Raw genomic sequence first — 18,067 nt, 5'->3', positions numbered from 1 at the left:
ATTTAAAAAAGTTAAACATAGGTCTACGACACCAGGTATTCCCAGGCGGTCTTCCATCCAAGTACTAACCAGGCCCGACGTTGTTTAACTGCGGTGTTCGGACGAGAACCGGTGTTTTCAACGTGGTATGGTTGTAGACATTCGGTTACTTGCGGTTCAAGATTATAACTGAGAAAGATCTTATAGTTACTGTCAAAAAACATAATTGAAAGGTAAAATAAACATTGTTTAGTATAATTTAAAAAAGTTAAACATAGGTCTACGACACCAGGTATTCCCAGGTGGTCTCTTATCCAAGTACTAACCAGGCCCGACGTTGTTTAACTGCGGTGTTCGGACGAGAACCGGTGTTTTCAACGTGGTATGGTTGTAGACGTTCGGTTACTTGCGGTTCAAGTATATATACATCTTATATTCACTGTCAAAATCTCTATAAACATATATATCCTATAACCTAATAGTTTTGTTCATTTATTATAGAACATTTTCTAGGATTGAAATTAGCAGCTGCTGAAACCATGACGTTGGTATTTACACCCACTTCTGTTGAAGAAACACATACTTGAAAGGTAAATTCAACTTTGTTTAGTATAATTTAAAAAGTTATACTGAGGTTCTTAAAAAGATAATATAAAGGAAACAATAACACTGTACAATGAAGCATAACACATTAGCGGCATGTACAAAAGATTCAGGCCGCTTTGTTGCTAAGAATCAAACGCGCACACAAGTGGACGCCCGCGTAGTACAGTGACGTTTGTACCGTCACCACAGCAGCAACATACAACAACAAACATGTCTTTGAACAACAACTTGTTTAACTTCAGTGATCGGACGAGAACCGTTGTTTTCAATGCAGTTTAGTTGAAAAACTTTCGATTAATTGCGGTTACAGTTTGAATTTATTTACTTATACTATCATCAACAGTATAAACACATTTTTGGAAAATCGAAACACTTAAACGAGACTATATTTTAGGATTATTAAAAAGATAAAAACAGGTGTACGACAACAGATATTCACAGGCTAGGCAACCTGGTACGGTTGTAGACATTCGGTTACTTGCGGTTCAAGATTATAACTTAGAAAGATCTTATAGTTACTGTCATGAAAATATAATTGAAAGGTAAAATAAACTTTATTTAGTATAATTTAAAAAAAGTTAAACATAGGTCTACGACACCAGGTATTCCCAGGCGGTCTCCCATCCAAGTACTAACCAGGCCCGACGTTGTTTAACTGCGGTGTTCGGAGGAGAACCGGTGTTTTCAACGTGGTATGGTTGTTGACGTTCGTTTACTTGCGGTTCAAGATTATAACTGAGAAAGATCTTATAGTTACTGTCATAAAAACATAATTGAAAGGTAAAGTAAACTTTGTTTAGTATAATTTAAAAAAGTTAAACATAGGTCTACGACACCAGGTATTCCCTGGTGTTCTCCCATCCAAGTACTAACGAGGCCCGACGTTGTTTAACTGCGGTGTTCGGACGAGAACCGGTGTTTTCAACGTGGTATGGTTGTAGACATTCGGTTACTTGCGGTTCAAGATTATAACTGAAAAAGATCTTATAGTTACTGTCAAAAAACATAATTGAAAGGTAAAATAAACATTGTTTAGTATAATTTAAAAAAGTTAAACATAGGTCTACGACACCAGGTATTCCCAGGCGGTCTTCCATCCAAGTACTAACCAGGCCCGACGTTGTTTAACTGCGGTGTTCGGACGAGAACCGGTGTTTTCAACGTGGTATGGTTGTAGACGTTCGGTTACTTGCGGTTCAAGTATATATACATCTTATATTCACTGTCAAAATCTCTATAAACATATATATCCTATAACCTAATAGTTTTGTTCATTTATTATAGAACATTTTCTAGGATTGAAATTAGCAGCTGGTGAAACCATGACGTTGGTATTTACACCCACTTCTATTGAAGAAACACATACTTGAAAGGTAAATTCAACTTTGTTTAGTATAATTTAAAAAGTTATACTGAGGTTCTTAAAAAGATAATATAAAGGAAACAATAACACTGTACAATGAAGCATAACACATTAGCGGCATGTACAAAAGATTCAGGCCGCTTTGTTGCTAATAATCAAACGCGCACACAAGTGGACGCCCGCGTAGTACAGTGACGTTTGTACCGTCACCACAGCAGCAACATACAACAACAAACATGTCTTTGAACAACAACTTGTTTAACTTCAGTGATCGGACGAGAACCGTTGTTTTCAATGCAGTTTAGTTGAAAAACTTTCGATTAATTGCGGTTAAAGTTTGAATTTATTTACTTATACTATCATCAACAGTATAAACACATTTTTGGAAAATCGAAACACTTAAAGGAGACTATATTTTAGGATTATTAAAAAGATAAAAACAGGTGTACGACAACAGATATTCACAGGCTAGGCAACCTGGTACGGTTGTAGACATTCGGTTACTTGCGGTTCAAGATTAGAACTTAGAAAGATCTTATAGTTACTGTCTTGAAAATATAATTGAAAGGTAAAATAAACTTTATTTAGTATAATTTAAAAAAGTTAAACATAGGTCTACGACACCAGGTATTCCCAGGCGGTCTCCCATCCAAGTACTAACCAGGCCCGACGTTGTTTAACTGCGGTGTTCGGACGAGAACCGGTGTTTTCAACGTGGTATGGTTGTAGACATTCTGTTACTTGCGGTTCAAGATTATAACTTAGAAAGATCTTATAGTTACTGTCATAAAAACATAATTGAAAGGTAAAATAAACATTGTTTAGTATAATTTAAAAAAGTTAAACATAGGTCTACGACACCAGGTATTCCCAGGCGGTCTCCCATCCAAGTACTAACCAGGTCCGACGTTGTTTAACTGCGGTGTTTGGACGAGAACCGGTGTTTTCAACGTGGTATGGTTGTAGACGTTCGGTTACTTGCGGTTCAAAGTATATATAAATCTTATATTCACTGTCAAAATCTCTATAAACACATATATCCTATAACCTAATACTTTTGTTCATTTATTATAGAACATTTTCTAGGATTGAAATTAGCAGCTGCTGAAACCATGACGTTGATATTTACACCCACTTCTGTTGAAGAAACACATACTTGAAAGGTAAATTCAACTTTGTTTAGTATAATTTAAAAAGTTATACTGAGGTTCTTAAAAAGATAATATAAAGGAAACAATAACACTGTACAATGAAGCATAACACATTAGCGGCATGTACAAAAGATTCAGGCCGCTTTGTTGCTAAGAATCAAACGCGCACACAAGTGGACGCCCGCGTAGTACAGTGACGTTTGTACCGTCACCACAGCAGCAACATACAACAACAAACATGTCGTTGAACAACAACTTGTTTAACTTCAGTGATCGGACGAGAACCGTTGTTTTCAATGCAGTTTAGTTGAAAAACTTTCGATTAATTGCGGTTACAGTTTGAATTTATTTACTTATACTATCATCAACAGTATAAACACATTTTTGGAAAATCGAAACACTTAAAGGAGACTATATTTTAGGATTATTAAAAAGATAAAAACAGGTGTACGACAACAGATATTCACAGGCTAGGCAACCTGGTACGGTTGTAGACATTCGGTTACTTGCGGTTCAAGATTATAACTTAGAAAGATCTTATAGTTACTGTCATGAAAATATAATTGAAAGGTAAAATAAACTTTATTTAGTATAATTTAAAAAAGTTAAACATAGGTCTACGACACCAGGTATTCCCAGGCGGTCTCCCATCCAAGTACTAACCAGGCCCGACGTTGTTTAACTGCGGTGTTCGGACGAGAACCGGTGTTTTCAACGTGGTATGGTTGTAGACGTTCGGTTACTTGCGGTTCAAGATTATAACTTAGAAAGATCTTATAGTTACTGTCATAAAAACATAATTGAAAGGTAAAATAAACATATTTTAGTATAATTTAAAAAAGTTAAACATAGGTCTACTACACCAGGTATTCCCAGGCGGTCTCCCATCCAAGTACTAACCAGGCCCGACGTTGTTTAACTGCGGTGTTCGGACGAGAACCGGTGTTTTCAACGTGGTATGGTTGTAGACGTTCGTTTACTTGCGGTTCAAGATTATAACTGAGAAAGATCTTATAGTTACTGTCATAAAAACATAATTGAAAGGTAAAATAAACTTTGTTTAGTATAATTTAAAAAAGTTAAACATAGGTCTACGACTCCAGGTATTCCCAGGCGGTCTCCCATCCAAGTACTAACCAAGCCCGACGTTGTTTAACTGCGGTGTTCGGAGGAGAACCGGTGTTTTCAACGTGGTATGGTTGTAGACGTTCTGTTACTTGCGGTTCAAGATTATAACTTAGAAAGATCTTATAGTTACTGTCAAAAAACATAATTGAAAGGTAAAATAAACATTGTTTAGTATAATTTAAAAAAGTTAAACATAGGTCTACGACACCAGGTATTCCCTGGTGTTCTCCCATCCAAGTACTAACGAGGCCCGACGTTGTTTAACTGCGGTGTTCGGACGAGAACCGGTGTTTTCAACGTGGTATGGTTGTAGACATTCGGTAGACACTGCAGTTAAACAACGTCGGGCCTGGTTAGTACTTGGATGGGAGACCGCCTGGGAATACCTGGTGTCGTAGACCTATGTTTAACTTTTTTAAATTATACTAAAAAATGTTTATTTTACCTTTCAATTATGTTTTTTGACAGTAACTATAAGATCTTTCTCAGTTATAATCTTGAACCCCAAGTAACCGAATGTCTACAACCATACCACGTTGAAAACACCGGTTCTCGTCCGAACACCGCAGTTAAACAACGTCGGGCCTCGTTAGTACTTGGATGGGAGAACACCAGGGAATACGTGGTGTCGTAGACCTATGTTTAACTTTTTTAAATTATACTAAACAAAGTTTATTTTACCTTTCAATTATGTTTTTATGACAGTAACTATAAGATCTTTCTAAGTTATAATCTTGAACCGCAAGTAACCGAATGTCTACAACCATACCACGTTGAAAACACCGGTTCTCGTCCGAACACCGCAGTTAAACAACGTCGGGCCTCGTTAGTACTTGGATGGGAGAACACCAGGGAATACGTGGTGTCGTAGACCTATGTTTAACTTTTTTAAATTATACTAAACAAAGTTTATTTTACCTTTCAATTATGTTTTTATGACAGTAACTATAAGATCTTTCTAAGTTATAATCTTGAACCGCAAGTAACCGAACGTCTACAACCATACCATGTTGAAAACACCGGTTCTCGTCCGAACACCGCAGTTAAAAAACGTCGGGCCTCGTTAGTACTTGGATGGGAGACCGCCTGAGAATACCTGGTGTCGTAGACCTATGTTTAACTTTTTTAAATTATACTAAACAAAGTTTATTTTACCTTTCAATTATGTTTTTATGACAGTAACTATAAGATCTTTCAAAGTTATAACCTTGAACCGCAAGTTACCGAATGTCTACAACCGTACCAGGTTGAAAACACCGGTTCTCCTCCGAACACCGCAGTTAAACAACGTCGGGCCTGGTTAGTACTTGGATGGGAGACCGCCTGGGAATACCTGGTGTCGTAGACCTATGTTTAACTTTTTTAAATTATACTAAAAAATGTTTATTTTACCTTTCAATTATGTTTTTTGACAGTAACTATAAGATCTTTCTCAGTTATAAACTTGAACCGCAAGTAACCGAATGTCTACAACCATACCACGTTGAAAACACCGGTTCTCGTCCGAACACCGCAGTTAAACAACGTCGGGCCTCGTTAGTACTTGGATGGGAGAACACCAGGGAATACGTGGTGTCGTAGACCTATGTTTAACTTTTTTAAATTATACTAAACAAAGTTTATTTTACCTTTCAATTATGTTTTTATGACAGTAACTATAAGATCTTTCTAAGTTATAATCTTGAACCGCAAGTAACCGAACGTCTACAACCATACCACGTTGAAAACACCGGTTCTCCTCCGAACACCGCAGTTAAACAACGTCTGGCCTGGTTAGTACTTGGATGGGAGACCGCCTGGGAATACCTGGAGTCGTAGACCTATGTTTAACTTTTTTAAATTATACTAAACAAAGTTTATTTTACCTTTCAATTATGTTTTTATGACAGTAACTATAAGATCTTTCTAAGTTATAATCTTGAACCGCAAGTAACAGAACGTCTACAACCATACCACGTTGAAAACACCGGTTCTCCTCCGAACACCGCAGTTAAACAACGTCGGGCCTGGTTAGTACTTGGATGGGAGACCGCCTGGGAATACCTGGAGTCGTAGACCTATGTTTAACTTTTTTAAATTATAGTAAACAAAGTTTATTTTACCTTTCAATTATGTTTTTATGACAGTAACTATAAGATCTTTCTCAGTTATAATCTTGAACCGCAAGTAAACGAACGTCTACAACCATACCACGTTGAAAACACCGGTTCTCGTCCGAACACCGCAGTTAAACAACGTCGGGCCTGGTTAGTACTTGGATGGGAGACCGCCTGGGAATACCTGGTGTCGTAGACCTATGTTTAACTTTTTTAAATTATACTAAACAATGTTTATTTTACCTTTCAATTATGTTTTTATGACAGTAACTATAAGATCTTTCTAAGTTATAATCTTGAACCGCAAGTAACCGAACGTCTACAACCATACCACGTTGAAAACACCGGTTCTCGTCCGAACACCGCAGTTAAACAACGTCGGGCCTGGTTAGTACTTGGATGGGAGACCGCCTGGGAATACCTGGTGTCGTAGACCTATGTTTAACTTTTTTAAATTATACTAAATAAAGTTTATTTTACCTTTCAATTATATTTTCATGAAAGTAACTATAAGATCTTTCTAAGTTATAATCTTGAACCGCAAGTAACCGAATGTCTGCAACCGTACCAGGTTGCCTAACCTTATGAATATCTGTTGTCGTACACCTGTTTTTATCTTTTAATAATCCTAAAATATAGTCTCCTTTAAGTGTTTCGATTTTCCAAAAATGTGTTTATACTGTTGATGATAGTATAAGTAAATAAATTCAAACTGTAACCGCAATTAATCGAAAGTTTTTCAACTAAACTGCATTGAAAACAACGGTTCTCGTCCGATCACTGAAGTTAAACAAGTTGTTGTTCAAAGACATGTTTGTTGTTGTATGTTGCTGCTGTGATGACGGTACAAACGTCACTGTACTACGCGGGCGTCCACTTTTGTGCGCGTTTGATTCTTAGCAACAAAGCGGCCTGAATCTTTTGTACATACCGCTAATGTGTTATGCTTCATTGTACAGTGTTATTGTTTCCTTTATATTATCTTTTTAAGAACCTCAGTATAACTTTTTAAATTATACTAAACAAAGTTGAATTTACCTTTCAAGTATGTGTTTCTTCAACAGAAGTGGGTGTAAATATCAACGTCATGGTTTCAGCAGCTGCTAATTTCAATCCTAGAAAATGTTCTATAATAAATGAACAAAAGTATTAGGTTATAGGATATATGTGTTTATAGAGATTTTGACAGTGAATATAAGATTTATATATACTTTGAACCGCAAGTAACCGAACGTCTACAACCATACCACGTTGAAAACACCGGTTCTCGTCCAAACACCGCAGTTAAACAACGTCGGGCCTGGTTAGTACTTGGATGGGAGACCGCCTGGGAATACCTGGTGTCGTAGACCTATGTTTAACTTTTTTAAATTATACTAAACAATGTTTATTTTACCTTTCAATTATGTTTTTATGACAGTAACTATAAGATCTTTCTAAGTTATAATCTTGAACCGCAAGTAACCGAATGTCTACAACCATACTACGTTGAAAACACCGGTTCTCGTCCGAACACCGCAGTTAAACAACGTCGGGCCTGGTTAGTACTTGGATGGGAGACCGCCTGGGAATACCTGGTGTCGTAGACCTATGTTTAACTTTTTTAAATTATACTAAATAAAGTTTATTTTACCTTTCAATTATATTTTCAAGACAGTAACTATAAGATCTTTCTAAGTTCTAATCTTGAACCGCAAGTAACCGAATGTCTACAACCGTACCAGGTTGCCTAGCCTGTGAATATCTGTTGTCGTACACCTGTTTTTATCTTTTTAATAATCCTAAAATATAGTCTTGTTTAAGTGTTTCTATTTTCCAAAAATGTGTTTATACTGTTGATGATAGTATAAGTAAATAAATTCAAACTGTAACCGCAATTAATCGAAAGTTTTTCAACTAAACTGCATTGAAAACAACGGTTCTCGTCCGATCACTGAAGTTAAACAAGTTGTTGTTCAAAGACATGTTTGTTGTTGTATGTTGCTGCTGTGGTGACGGTACAAACGTCACTGTACTACGCGGGCGTCCACTTGTGTGCGCGTTTGATTCTTAGCAACAACGCGGCCTGAATCTTTTGTACATGCCGCTATTGTGTTATGCTTCTTTGTACAGTGTTATTGTTTCCTTTATATTATCTTTTTAAGAACCTCAGTATAACTTTTTAAATTATACTAAACAAAGTTGAATTTACCTTTCAAGTATGTGTTTCTTCAACAGAAGTGGGTGTAAATACCAACGTCATGGTTTCAGCAGCTGCTAATTTCAATCCTAGAAAATGTTCTATAATAAATGAACAAAACTATTAGGTTATAGGATATATATGTTTATAGAGATTTTGACAGTGAATATAAGATGTATATATACTTGAACCGCAAGTAACCGAACGTCTACAACCATACCACGTTGAAAACACCGGTTCTCGTCCGAACACCGCAGTTAAACAACGTCGGGCCTGGTTAGTACTTGGATGGGAGACCGCCTGGGAATACCTGGTGTCGTAGACCTATGTTTAACTTTTTTAAATTATACTAAACAAAGTTTATTTTACCTTTCAATTATGTTTTTATGACAGTAACTATAAGATCTTTCTAAGTTATAATCTTGAACCGCAAGTAACCGAATGTCTACAACCATACCACGTTGAAAACACCGGTTCTCGTCCGAACACCGCAGTTAAACAACGTCGGGCCTCGTTAGTACTTGGATGGGAGAACACCAGGGAATACGTGGTGTCGTAGACCTATGTTTAACTTTTTTAAATTATACTAAACAAAGTTTATTTTACCTTTCAATTATGTTTTTATGACAGTAACTATAAGATCTTTCTAAGTTATAATCTTGAACCGCAAGTAACCGAACGTCTACAACCATACCATGTTGAAAACACCGGTTCTCGTCCGAACACCGCAGTTAAAAAACGTCGGGCCTCGTTAGTACTTGGATGGGAGACCGCCTGGGAATACCTGGTGTCGTAGACCTATGTTTAACTTTTTTAAATTATACTAAACAAAGTTTATTTTACCTTTCAATTATGTTTTTATGACAGTAACTATAAGATCTTTCTAAGTTATAATCTTGAACCGCAAGTAACCGAACGTCTACAACCATACCACGTTGAAAACACCGGTTCTCGTCCGAACACCGCAGTTAAACAACGTCGGGCCTCGTTAGTACTTGGATGGGAGACCGCCTGGGAATACCTGGTGTCGTAGACCTATGTTTAACTTTTTTAAATTATACTAAACAAAGTTTATTTTACCTTTCAATTATGTTTTTATGACAGTAACTATAAGATCTTTCTAAGTTATAATCTTGAACCACAAGTAACCGAACGTCTACAACCATACCACGTTGAAAACACCGGTTCTCGTCCGAACACCGCAGTTAAACAACGTCGGGCCTGGTTAGTACTTGGATGGGAGACCGCCTGGGAATACCTGGTGTCGTAGACCTATGTTTAACTTTTTTAAATTATACTAAACAATGTTTATTTTACCTTTCAATTATGTTTTTTGACAGTAACTATAAGATCTTTCTCAGTTATAATCTTGAACCGCAAGTAACCGAATGTCTACAACCATACCACGTTGAAAACACCGGTTCTCGTCCGAACACCGCAGTTAAACAACGTTGGGCCTGGTTAGTACTTGGATGGGAGACCGCTTGGGAATACCTGGTGTCGTAGACCTATGTTTAACTTTTTTAAATTATACTAAACAATGTTTATTTTACCTTTCAATTATGTTTTTATGACAGTAACTATAAGATCTTTCAAAGTTATAACCTTGAACCGCAAGTTACCGAATGTCTACAACCGTACCAGGTTGAAAACACCGGTTCTCGTCCGAACACCGCAGTTAAACAACGTCGGGCCTGGTTAGTACTTGGATGGGAGACCGCCTGGGAATACCTGGTGTCGTAGACCTATGTTTAACTTTTTTAAATTATACTAAATAAAGTTTATTTTACCTTTCAATTATATTTTTATGACAGTAACTATAAGATCTTTCTAAGTTATAATCTTGAACCGCAAGTAACCGAACGTCTACAACCATACCACGTTGAAAACACCGGTTCTCCTCCGAACACCGCAGTTAAACAACGTCGGGCCTGGTTAGTACTTGGATGGGAGACCGCCTGGGAATACCTGGTGTCGTAGACCTATGTTTAACTTTTTTAAATTATACTAAAAAATGTTTATTTTACCTTTCAATTATGTTTTTTGACAGTAACTATAAGATCTTTCTCAGTTATAAACTTGAACCGCAAGTAACCGAATGTCTACAACCATACCACGTTGAAAACACCGGTTCTCGTCCGAACACCGCAGTTAAACAACGTCGGGCCTCGTTAGTACTTGGATGGGAGAACACCAGGGAATACGTGGTGTCGTAGACCTATGTTTAACTTTTTTAAATTATACTAAACAAAGTTTATTTTACCTTTCAATTATGTTTTTATGACAGTAACTATAAGATCTTTCTAAGTTATAATCTTGAACCGCAAGTAACCGAACGTCTACAACCATACCACGTTGAAAACACCGGTTCTCCTCCGAACACCGCAGTTAAACAACGTCTGGCCTGGTTAGTACTTGGATGGGAGACCGCCTGGGAATACCTGGAGTCGTAGACCTATGTTTAACTTTTTTAAATTATACTAAACAAAGTTTATTTTACCTTTCAATTATGTTTTTATGACAGTAACTATAAGATCTTTCTAAGTTATAATCTTGAACCGCAAGTAACAGAACGTCTACAACCATACCACGTTGAAAACACCGGTTCTCTTCCGAACACCGCAGTTAAACAACGTCGGGCCTGGTTAGTACTTGGATGGGAGACCGCCTGGGAATACCTGGAGTCGTAGACCTATGTTTAACTTTTTTAAATTATAGTAAACAAAGTTTATTTTACCTTTCAATTATGTTTTTATGACAGTAACTATAAGATCTTTCTCAGTTATAATCTTGAACCGCAAGTAAACGAACGTCTACAACCATACCACGTTGAAAACACCGGTTCTCGTCCGAACACCGCAGTTAAACAACGTCGGGCCTGGTTAGTACTTGGATGGGAGACCGCCTGGGAATACCTGGTGTCGTAGACCTATGTTTAACTTTTTAAATTATACTAAACAATGTTTATTTTACCTTTCAATTATGTTTTTATGACAGTAACTATAAGATCTTTCTAAGTTATAATCTTGAACCGCAAGTAACCGAACGTCTACAACCATACCACGTTGAAAACACCGGTTCTCGTCCGAACACCGCAGTTAAACAACGTCGGGCCTGGTTAGTACTTGGATGGGAGACCGCCTGGAAATACCTGGTGTCGTAGACCTATGTTTAACTTTTTTAAATTATACTAAATAAAGTTTATTTTACCTTTCAATTATATTTTCATGAAAGTAACTATAAGATCTTTCTAAGTTATAATCTTGAACCGCAAGTAACCGAATGTCTGCAACCGTACCAGGTTGCCTAGCCTATGAATATCTGTTGTCGTACACCTGTTTTTATCTTTTAATAATCCTAAAATATAGTCTCCTTTAAGTGTTTCGATTTTCCAAAAATGTGTTTATACTGTTGATGATAGTATAAGTAAATAAATTCAAACTGTAACCGCAATTAATCGAAAGTTTTTCAACTAAACTGCATTGAAAACAACGGTTCTCGTCCGATCACTGAAGTTAAACAAGTTGTTGTTCAAAGACATGTTTGTTGTTGTATGTTGCTGCTGTGATGACGGTACAAACGTCACTGTACTACGCGGGCGTCCACTTTTGTGCGCGTTTGATTCTTAGCAACAAAGCGGCCTGAATCTTTTGTACATACCGCTAATGTGTTATGCTTCATTGTACAGTGTTATTGTTTCCTTTATATTATCTTTTTAAGAACCTCAGTATAACTTTTTAAATTATACTAAACAAAGTTGAATTTACCTTTCAAGTATGTGTTTCTTCAACAGAAGTGGGTGTAAATATCAACGTCATGGTTTCAGCAGCTGCTAATTTCAATCATAGAAAATGTTCTATAATAAATGAACAAAAGTATTAGGTTATAGGATATATGTGTTTATAGAGATTTTGACAGTGAATATAAGATTTATATATACTTTGAACCGCAAGTAACCAAACGTCTACAACCATACCATGTTGAAAACACCGGTTCTCGTCCGAACACCGCAGTTAAACAACGTCGGGCCTCGTTAGTAATTGGATGGGAGACCGCCTGGGAATACCTGGTGTCGTAGACCTATGTTTAACTTTTTTAAATTATACTAAACAATGTTTATTTTACCTTTCAATTATGTTTTTATGACAGTAACTATAAGATCTTTCTAAGTTATAATCTTGAACCACAAGTAACCGAACGTCTACAACCATACCACGTTGAAAACACCGGTTCTCGTCCGAACACCGCAGTTAAACAACGTCGGGCCTGGTTAGTACTTGGATGGAAGACCGCCTGGGAATACCTGGTGTCGTAGACCTATGTTTAACTTTTTTAAATTATACTAAACAATGTTTATTTTACCTTTCAATTATGTTTTTTGACAGTAACTATAAGTTCTTTCTCAGTTATAATCTTGAACCGCAAGTAACCGAATGTCTAAAACCGTACCAGGTTGCCTAGCCTGTGAATATCTGTTGTCGTACACCTGTTTTTATCTTTTTAATAATCCTAAAATATAGTCTCGTTTAAGTGTTTCTATTTTCCAAAAATGTGTTTATACTGTTGATGATAGTATAAGTAAATAAATTCAAACTGTAACCGCAATTAATCGAAAGTTTTTCAACTAAACTGCATTGAAAACAACGGTTCTCGTCCGATCACTGAAGTTAAACAAGTTGTTGTTCAAAGACATGTTTGTTGTTGTATGTTGCTGCTGTGGTGACGGTACAAACGTCACTGTACTACGCGGGCGTCCACTTGTGTGCGCGTTTGATTCTTAGCAACAACGCGGCCTGAATCTTTTGTACATGCCGCTATTGTGTTATGCTTCTTTGTACAGTGTTATTGTTTCCTTTATATTATCTTTTTAAGAACCTCAGTATAACTTTTTAAATTAAACTAAACAAAGTTGAATTTACCTTTCAAGTATGTGTTTCTTCAACAGAAGTGGGTGTAAATACCAACGTCATGGTTTCAGCAGCTGCTAATTTCAATCCTAGAAAATGTTCTATAATAAATGAACAAAACTATTAGGTTATAGGATATATATGTTTATAGAGATTTTGACAGTGAATATAAGATGTATATATACTTGAACCGCAAGTAACCGAACGTCTACAACCATACCACGTTGAAAACACCGGTTCTCGTCCGAACACCGCAGTTAAACAACGTCGGGCCTGGTTAGTACTTGGATGGGAGACCGCCTGGGAATACCTGGTGTCGTAGACCTATGTTTAACTTTTTTAAATTATACTAAACAATGTTTATTTTACCTTTCAATTATGTTTTTTGACAGTAACTATAAGATCTTTCTAAGTTATAATCTTGAACCGCAAGTAACCGAACGTCTACAACCATACCACGTTGAAAACACCGGTTCTCCTCCGAACACCGCAGTTAAACAACGTCGGGCCTGGTTAGTACTTGGATGGGAGACCGCCTGGGAATACCTGGTGTCGTAGACCTATGTTTAACTTTTTTAAATTATACTAAACAATGTTTATTTTACCTTTCAATTATGTTTTTTGACAGTAACTATAAGATCTTTCTCAGTTATAATCTTGAACCGCAGGTAACCGAATGTCTACAACCATACCACGTTGAAAACACCGGTTCTCGTCCGAACACCGCAGTTAAACAACGTCGGGCCTCGTTAGTACTTGGATGGGAGAACACCAGGGAATACGTGGTGTCGTAGACCTATGTTTAACTTTTTTAAATTATACTAAACAAAGTTTATTTTACCTTTCAATTATGTTTTTATGACAGTAACTATAAGATCTTTCTAAGTTATAATCTTGAACCGCAAGTAACAGAACGTCTACAACCATACCACGTTGAAAACACCGGTTCTCCTCCGAACACCGCAGTTAAACAACGTCGGGCCTGGTTAGTACTTGGATGGGAGACCGCCTGGGAATACCTGGAGTCGTAGACCTATGTTTAACTTTTTTAAATTATAGTAAACAAAGTTTATTTTACCTTTCAATTATGTTTTTATGACAGTAACTATAAGATCTTTCTCAGTTATAATCTTGAACCGCAAGTAAACGAACGTCTACAACCATACCACGTTGAAAACACCGGTTCTCGTCCGAACACCGCAGTTAAACAACGTCGGGCCTGGTTAGTACTTGGATGGGAGACCGCCTGGGAATACCTGGTGTCGTAGACCTATGTTTAACTTTTTTAAATTATACTAAACAATGTTTATTTTACCTTTCAATTATGTTTTTATGACAGTAACTATAAGATCTTTCTAAGTTATAATCTTGAACCGCAAGTAACCGAACGTCTACAACCATACCATAGGTCTACGACACCAGGTATTCCCAGGCGGTCTCCCATCCAAGTACTAACCAGGCCCGACGTTGTTTAACTGCGGTGTTCGGACGAGAACCGGTGTTTTCAACGTGGTATGGTTGTAGACGTTCGGTTACTTGCGGTTCAAGTATATATACATCTTATATTCACTGTCAAAATCTCTATAAACATATATATCCTATAACCTAATAGTTTTGTTCATTTATTATAGAACATTTTCTAGGATTGAAATTAGCAGCTGGTGAAACCATGACGTTGGTATTTACACCCACTTCTATTGAAGAAACACATACTTGAAAGGTAAATTCAACTTTGTTTAGTATAATTTAAAAAGTTATACTGAGGTTCTTAAAAAGATAATATAAAGGAAACAATAACACTGTACAATGAAGCATAACACATTAGCGGCATGTACAAAAGATTCAGGCCGCTTTGTTGCTAAGAATCAAACGCGCACACAAGTGGACGTTGTTTAAGTGCGGTGTTCGGACGAGAACCGGTGTTTTCAACGTGGTATGGTTGTAGACGTTCGTTTACTTGCGGTTCAAGATTATAACTGAGAAAGATCTTATAGTTACTGTCATAAAAACATAATTGAAAGGTAAAATAAACTTTGTTTAGTATAATTTAAAAAAGTTAAACATAGGTCTACGACTCCAGGTATTCCCAGGCGGTCTCCCATCCAACATAATTGAAAGGTAAAATAAACATTGTTTAGTATAATTTAAAAAAGTTAAACATAGGTCTACGACACCAGGTATTCCCTGGTTTTCTCCCATCCAAGTACTAACGAGGCCCGACGTTGTTTAACTGCGGTGTTCGGACGAGAACCGGTGTTTTCAACGTGGTATGGTTGTAGACATTCGGTTACTTGCGGTTCAAGATTATAACTGAGAAAGATCTTATAGTTACTGTCCAAAAACATAATTGAAAGGTAAAATAAACATTGTTTAGTATAATTTAAAAAAGTTAAACATAGGTCTACGACACCAGTTATTCCCAGGCGGTCTCCCATCCAAGTACTAACCAGGCCCGACGTTGTTTAACTGCGGTATTCGGACGAGAACCGGTGTTTTCAACGTGGTATGGTTGTAGACGTTCGGTTACTTGCGGTTCAAGATTATAACTTAGAAAGATCTTATAGTTACTGTCATAAAAATATAATTGAAAGGTAAAATAAACTTTATTTAGTATAATTTAAAAAAGTTAAACATAGGTCTACGAGGAGAACCGGTGTTTTCAACGTGGTATGGTTGTAGACGTTCGGTTACTTGCGGTTCAAGATTATAACTTAGAAAGATCTTATAGTTACTGTCAAAAAACATAATTGAAAGGTAAAATAAACATTGTTTAGTATAATTTAAAAAAGTTAAACATAGGTCTACGACACCAGGTATTCCCAGGCGGTCTCCCATCCAAGTACTAACCAGGCCCGACGTTGTTTAACTGCGGTGTTCGGACGAGAACCGGTGTTTTCAACGTGGTATGGTTGTAGACGTTCGGTTACTTGCGGTTCAAAGTATATATAAATCTTATATTCACTGTCAAAATCTCTATAAACACATATATCCTATAACCTAATACTTTTGTTCATTTATTATAGAACATTTTCTAGGATTGAAATTAGCAGCTGCTGAAACCATGACGTTGATATTTACACCCACTTCTGTTGAAGAAACACATACTTGAAAGGTAAATTCAACTTTGTTTAGTATAATTTAAAAAGTTATACTGAGGTTCTTAAAAAGATAATATAAAGGAAACAATAACACTGTACAATGAAGCATAACACATTAGCGGCATGTACAAAAGATTCAGGCCGCTTTGTTGCTAAGAATCAAACGCGCACACAAGTGGACGCCCGCGTAGTACAGTGACGTTTGTACCGTCACCACAGCAGCAACATACAACAACAAACATGTCGTTGAACAACAACTTGTTTAACTTCAGTGATCGGACGAGAACCGTTGTTTTCAATGCAGTTTAGTTGAAAAACTTTCGATTAATTGCGGTTACAGTTTGAATTTATTTACTTATACTATCATCAACAGTATAAACACATTTTTGGAAAATCGAAACACTTAAAGGAGACTATATTTTAGGATTATTAAAAAGATAAAAACAGGTGTACGACAACAGATATTCACAGGCTAGGCAACCTGGTACGGTTGTAGACATTCGGTTACTTGCGGTTCAAGATTATAACTTAGAAAGATCTTATAGTTACTGTCATGAAAATATAATTGAAAGGTAAAATAAACTTTATTTAGTATAATTTAAAAAAGTTAAACATAGGTCTACGACACCAGGTATTCCCAGGCGGTCTCCCATCCAAGTACTAACCAGGCCCGACGTTGTTTAACTGCGGTGTTCGGACGAGAACCGGTGTTTTCAACGTGGTATGGTTGTAGACGTTCGGTTACTTGCGGTTCAAGATTATAACTTAGAAAGATCTTATAGTTACTGTCATAAAAACATAATTGAAAGGTAAAATAAACATTGTTTAGTATAATTTAAAAAAGTTAAACATAGGTCTACTACACCAGGTATTCCCAGGCGGTCTCCCATCCAAGTACTAACCAGGCCCGACGTTGTTTAACTGCGGTGTTCGGACGAGAACCGGTGTTTTCAACATGGTATGGTTGTAGACGTTCGGTTACTTATAACCTAATACTTTTGTTCATTTATTATAGAACATTTTCTAGGATTGAAATTAGCAGCTGCTGAAACCATGACGTTGATATTTACACCCACTTCTGTTGAAGAAACACATACTTGAAAGGTAAATTCAACTTTGTTTAGTATAATTTAAAAAGTTATACTGAGGTTCTTAAAAAGATAATATAAAGGAAACAATAACACTGTACAATGAAGCATAACACATTAGCGGCATGTACAAAAGATTCAGGCCGCTTTGTTGCTAAGAATCAAACGCGCACACAAGTGGACGCCCGCGTAGTACAGTGACGTTTGTACCGTCACCACAGCAGCAACATACAACAACAAACATGTCTTTGAACAACAACTTGTTTAACTTCAGTGATCGGACGAGAACCGTTGTTTTCAATGCAGTTTAGTTGAAAAACTTTCGATTAATTGCGGTTACAGTTTGAATTTATTTACTTATACTATCATCAACAGTATAAACACATTTTTGGAAAATAGAAACACTTAAACGAGACTATATTTTAGGATTATTAAAAAGATAAAAACAGGTGTACGACAACAGATATTCACA

General features: G+C 36.7%; 47 non-coding genes and 1 pseudogene across 47 annotated transcripts; 31 read left to right on the top strand and 17 right to left on the bottom strand.

The window, feature by feature from the left end:
* Positions 1-20: 20 nt before the first annotated feature.
* On the bottom strand, positions 21-139 carry LOC140053550 (5S ribosomal RNA). The gene has a single exon (XR_011846407.1). It is a non-coding gene; the product is annotated as a 5S ribosomal RNA (ribosomal RNA).
* Positions 140-256: 117 nt separating this feature from the next.
* On the bottom strand, positions 257-375 carry LOC140052901 (5S ribosomal RNA). Its single transcript, XR_011845813.1, has one exon. It is a non-coding gene; the product is annotated as a 5S ribosomal RNA (ribosomal RNA).
* A 797-nt stretch (positions 376-1,172) lies between these two features.
* LOC140052754 (5S ribosomal RNA) lies at positions 1,173-1,291 on the bottom strand. The gene has a single exon (XR_011845671.1). It is a non-coding gene; the product is annotated as a 5S ribosomal RNA (ribosomal RNA).
* A 118-nt stretch (positions 1,292-1,409) lies between these two features.
* LOC140053051 (5S ribosomal RNA) lies at positions 1,410-1,528 on the bottom strand. Its single transcript, XR_011845955.1, has one exon. It is a non-coding gene; the product is annotated as a 5S ribosomal RNA (ribosomal RNA).
* Positions 1,529-1,645: 117 nt separating this feature from the next.
* On the bottom strand, positions 1,646-1,764 carry LOC140053549 (5S ribosomal RNA). The gene has a single exon (XR_011846406.1). It is a non-coding gene; the product is annotated as a 5S ribosomal RNA (ribosomal RNA).
* A 796-nt stretch (positions 1,765-2,560) lies between these two features.
* Positions 2,561-2,679, bottom strand: LOC140053158 (5S ribosomal RNA). The gene has a single exon (XR_011846019.1). It is a non-coding gene; the product is annotated as a 5S ribosomal RNA (ribosomal RNA).
* A 118-nt stretch (positions 2,680-2,797) lies between these two features.
* Positions 2,798-2,916, bottom strand: LOC140052868 (5S ribosomal RNA). Its single transcript, XR_011845782.1, has one exon. It is a non-coding gene; the product is annotated as a 5S ribosomal RNA (ribosomal RNA).
* A 797-nt stretch (positions 2,917-3,713) lies between these two features.
* On the bottom strand, positions 3,714-3,832 carry LOC140053157 (5S ribosomal RNA). The gene has a single exon (XR_011846018.1). It is a non-coding gene; the product is annotated as a 5S ribosomal RNA (ribosomal RNA).
* A 118-nt stretch (positions 3,833-3,950) lies between these two features.
* On the bottom strand, positions 3,951-4,069 carry LOC140053356 (5S ribosomal RNA). Its single transcript, XR_011846217.1, has one exon. It is a non-coding gene; the product is annotated as a 5S ribosomal RNA (ribosomal RNA).
* A 118-nt stretch (positions 4,070-4,187) lies between these two features.
* LOC140052873 (5S ribosomal RNA) lies at positions 4,188-4,306 on the bottom strand. Its single transcript, XR_011845786.1, has one exon. It is a non-coding gene; the product is annotated as a 5S ribosomal RNA (ribosomal RNA).
* Positions 4,307-4,423: 117 nt separating this feature from the next.
* Positions 4,424-4,542, bottom strand: LOC140053050 (5S ribosomal RNA). Its single transcript, XR_011845954.1, has one exon. It is a non-coding gene; the product is annotated as a 5S ribosomal RNA (ribosomal RNA).
* A 203-nt stretch (positions 4,543-4,745) lies between these two features.
* LOC140052998 (5S ribosomal RNA) lies at positions 4,746-4,864 on the top strand. The gene has a single exon (XR_011845906.1). It is a non-coding gene; the product is annotated as a 5S ribosomal RNA (ribosomal RNA).
* A 118-nt stretch (positions 4,865-4,982) lies between these two features.
* On the top strand, positions 4,983-5,101 carry LOC140052997 (5S ribosomal RNA). Its single transcript, XR_011845905.1, has one exon. It is a non-coding gene; the product is annotated as a 5S ribosomal RNA (ribosomal RNA).
* A 118-nt stretch (positions 5,102-5,219) lies between these two features.
* Positions 5,220-5,338, top strand: LOC140053047 (5S ribosomal RNA). The gene has a single exon (XR_011845951.1). It is a non-coding gene; the product is annotated as a 5S ribosomal RNA (ribosomal RNA).
* Positions 5,339-5,456: 118 nt separating this feature from the next.
* Positions 5,457-5,575, top strand: LOC140052987 (5S ribosomal RNA). The gene has a single exon (XR_011845895.1). It is a non-coding gene; the product is annotated as a 5S ribosomal RNA (ribosomal RNA).
* A 117-nt stretch (positions 5,576-5,692) lies between these two features.
* Positions 5,693-5,811, top strand: LOC140052996 (5S ribosomal RNA). Its single transcript, XR_011845904.1, has one exon. It is a non-coding gene; the product is annotated as a 5S ribosomal RNA (ribosomal RNA).
* A 118-nt stretch (positions 5,812-5,929) lies between these two features.
* LOC140053006 (5S ribosomal RNA) lies at positions 5,930-6,048 on the top strand. The gene has a single exon (XR_011845912.1). It is a non-coding gene; the product is annotated as a 5S ribosomal RNA (ribosomal RNA).
* Positions 6,049-6,166: 118 nt separating this feature from the next.
* LOC140052796 (5S ribosomal RNA) lies at positions 6,167-6,285 on the top strand. The gene has a single exon (XR_011845712.1). It is a non-coding gene; the product is annotated as a 5S ribosomal RNA (ribosomal RNA).
* Positions 6,286-6,403: 118 nt separating this feature from the next.
* On the top strand, positions 6,404-6,522 carry LOC140053156 (5S ribosomal RNA). The gene has a single exon (XR_011846017.1). It is a non-coding gene; the product is annotated as a 5S ribosomal RNA (ribosomal RNA).
* A 118-nt stretch (positions 6,523-6,640) lies between these two features.
* Positions 6,641-6,759, top strand: LOC140053155 (5S ribosomal RNA). The gene has a single exon (XR_011846016.1). It is a non-coding gene; the product is annotated as a 5S ribosomal RNA (ribosomal RNA).
* A 797-nt stretch (positions 6,760-7,556) lies between these two features.
* Positions 7,557-7,675, top strand: LOC140052784 (5S ribosomal RNA). The gene has a single exon (XR_011845700.1). It is a non-coding gene; the product is annotated as a 5S ribosomal RNA (ribosomal RNA).
* Positions 7,676-7,793: 118 nt separating this feature from the next.
* Positions 7,794-7,912, top strand: LOC140053517 (5S ribosomal RNA). Its single transcript, XR_011846376.1, has one exon. It is a non-coding gene; the product is annotated as a 5S ribosomal RNA (ribosomal RNA).
* Positions 7,913-8,708: 796 nt separating this feature from the next.
* LOC140053154 (5S ribosomal RNA) lies at positions 8,709-8,827 on the top strand. The gene has a single exon (XR_011846015.1). It is a non-coding gene; the product is annotated as a 5S ribosomal RNA (ribosomal RNA).
* Positions 8,828-8,945: 118 nt separating this feature from the next.
* Positions 8,946-9,064, top strand: LOC140052995 (5S ribosomal RNA). Its single transcript, XR_011845903.1, has one exon. It is a non-coding gene; the product is annotated as a 5S ribosomal RNA (ribosomal RNA).
* Positions 9,065-9,182: 118 nt separating this feature from the next.
* Positions 9,183-9,301, top strand: LOC140053041 (5S ribosomal RNA). Its single transcript, XR_011845946.1, has one exon. It is a non-coding gene; the product is annotated as a 5S ribosomal RNA (ribosomal RNA).
* Positions 9,302-9,419: 118 nt separating this feature from the next.
* Positions 9,420-9,538, top strand: LOC140052832 (5S ribosomal RNA). The gene has a single exon (XR_011845747.1). It is a non-coding gene; the product is annotated as a 5S ribosomal RNA (ribosomal RNA).
* A 118-nt stretch (positions 9,539-9,656) lies between these two features.
* LOC140053153 (5S ribosomal RNA) lies at positions 9,657-9,775 on the top strand. Its single transcript, XR_011846014.1, has one exon. It is a non-coding gene; the product is annotated as a 5S ribosomal RNA (ribosomal RNA).
* Positions 9,776-9,892: 117 nt separating this feature from the next.
* On the top strand, positions 9,893-10,011 carry LOC140053139 (5S ribosomal RNA). Its single transcript, XR_011846001.1, has one exon. It is a non-coding gene; the product is annotated as a 5S ribosomal RNA (ribosomal RNA).
* A 118-nt stretch (positions 10,012-10,129) lies between these two features.
* Positions 10,130-10,248, top strand: LOC140052892 (5S ribosomal RNA). Its single transcript, XR_011845804.1, has one exon. It is a non-coding gene; the product is annotated as a 5S ribosomal RNA (ribosomal RNA).
* Positions 10,249-10,366: 118 nt separating this feature from the next.
* On the top strand, positions 10,367-10,485 carry LOC140053454 (5S ribosomal RNA). Its single transcript, XR_011846314.1, has one exon. It is a non-coding gene; the product is annotated as a 5S ribosomal RNA (ribosomal RNA).
* A 117-nt stretch (positions 10,486-10,602) lies between these two features.
* On the top strand, positions 10,603-10,721 carry LOC140052994 (5S ribosomal RNA). The gene has a single exon (XR_011845902.1). It is a non-coding gene; the product is annotated as a 5S ribosomal RNA (ribosomal RNA).
* Positions 10,722-10,839: 118 nt separating this feature from the next.
* Positions 10,840-10,958, top strand: LOC140053005 (5S ribosomal RNA). Its single transcript, XR_011845911.1, has one exon. It is a non-coding gene; the product is annotated as a 5S ribosomal RNA (ribosomal RNA).
* Positions 10,959-11,076: 118 nt separating this feature from the next.
* Positions 11,077-11,195, top strand: LOC140052752 (5S ribosomal RNA). The gene has a single exon (XR_011845669.1). It is a non-coding gene; the product is annotated as a 5S ribosomal RNA (ribosomal RNA).
* A 118-nt stretch (positions 11,196-11,313) lies between these two features.
* Positions 11,314-11,432, top strand: LOC140053152 (5S ribosomal RNA). The gene has a single exon (XR_011846013.1). It is a non-coding gene; the product is annotated as a 5S ribosomal RNA (ribosomal RNA).
* Positions 11,433-11,549: 117 nt separating this feature from the next.
* Positions 11,550-11,668, top strand: LOC140053596 (5S ribosomal RNA). Its single transcript, XR_011846450.1, has one exon. It is a non-coding gene; the product is annotated as a 5S ribosomal RNA (ribosomal RNA).
* A 796-nt stretch (positions 11,669-12,464) lies between these two features.
* Positions 12,465-12,583, top strand: LOC140053043 (5S ribosomal RNA). Its single transcript, XR_011845948.1, has one exon. It is a non-coding gene; the product is annotated as a 5S ribosomal RNA (ribosomal RNA).
* Positions 12,584-12,701: 118 nt separating this feature from the next.
* LOC140053548 (5S ribosomal RNA) lies at positions 12,702-12,820 on the top strand. The gene has a single exon (XR_011846405.1). It is a non-coding gene; the product is annotated as a 5S ribosomal RNA (ribosomal RNA).
* Positions 12,821-13,615: 795 nt separating this feature from the next.
* Positions 13,616-13,734, top strand: LOC140053150 (5S ribosomal RNA). Its single transcript, XR_011846011.1, has one exon. It is a non-coding gene; the product is annotated as a 5S ribosomal RNA (ribosomal RNA).
* A 117-nt stretch (positions 13,735-13,851) lies between these two features.
* On the top strand, positions 13,852-13,970 carry LOC140053453 (5S ribosomal RNA). The gene has a single exon (XR_011846313.1). It is a non-coding gene; the product is annotated as a 5S ribosomal RNA (ribosomal RNA).
* Positions 13,971-14,087: 117 nt separating this feature from the next.
* On the top strand, positions 14,088-14,206 carry LOC140052993 (5S ribosomal RNA). Its single transcript, XR_011845901.1, has one exon. It is a non-coding gene; the product is annotated as a 5S ribosomal RNA (ribosomal RNA).
* A 118-nt stretch (positions 14,207-14,324) lies between these two features.
* On the top strand, positions 14,325-14,443 carry LOC140052795 (5S ribosomal RNA). The gene has a single exon (XR_011845711.1). It is a non-coding gene; the product is annotated as a 5S ribosomal RNA (ribosomal RNA).
* A 118-nt stretch (positions 14,444-14,561) lies between these two features.
* Positions 14,562-14,680, top strand: LOC140053149 (5S ribosomal RNA). The gene has a single exon (XR_011846010.1). It is a non-coding gene; the product is annotated as a 5S ribosomal RNA (ribosomal RNA).
* Positions 14,681-14,816: 136 nt separating this feature from the next.
* Positions 14,817-14,935, bottom strand: LOC140053148 (5S ribosomal RNA). The gene has a single exon (XR_011846009.1). It is a non-coding gene; the product is annotated as a 5S ribosomal RNA (ribosomal RNA).
* A 636-nt stretch (positions 14,936-15,571) lies between these two features.
* LOC140053076 (5S ribosomal RNA) lies at positions 15,572-15,690 on the bottom strand (annotated as a pseudogene).
* Positions 15,691-15,807: 117 nt separating this feature from the next.
* LOC140052821 (5S ribosomal RNA) lies at positions 15,808-15,926 on the bottom strand. Its single transcript, XR_011845735.1, has one exon. It is a non-coding gene; the product is annotated as a 5S ribosomal RNA (ribosomal RNA).
* Positions 15,927-16,207: 281 nt separating this feature from the next.
* On the bottom strand, positions 16,208-16,326 carry LOC140053146 (5S ribosomal RNA). The gene has a single exon (XR_011846008.1). It is a non-coding gene; the product is annotated as a 5S ribosomal RNA (ribosomal RNA).
* A 797-nt stretch (positions 16,327-17,123) lies between these two features.
* Positions 17,124-17,242, bottom strand: LOC140053145 (5S ribosomal RNA). The gene has a single exon (XR_011846007.1). It is a non-coding gene; the product is annotated as a 5S ribosomal RNA (ribosomal RNA).
* A 118-nt stretch (positions 17,243-17,360) lies between these two features.
* LOC140053524 (5S ribosomal RNA) lies at positions 17,361-17,479 on the bottom strand. Its single transcript, XR_011846383.1, has one exon. It is a non-coding gene; the product is annotated as a 5S ribosomal RNA (ribosomal RNA).
* Positions 17,480-18,067: the final 588 nt, after the last annotated feature.

Source organism: Antedon mediterranea, chromosome 6, assembly GCF_964355755.1.
Source record: "Antedon mediterranea chromosome 6, ecAntMedi1.1, whole genome shotgun sequence".
NCBI classification, from domain to species: domain Eukaryota; kingdom Metazoa; phylum Echinodermata; class Crinoidea; order Comatulida; family Antedonidae; genus Antedon; species Antedon mediterranea.
This window is presented reverse-complemented; position numbering and strand designations above follow the sequence as displayed.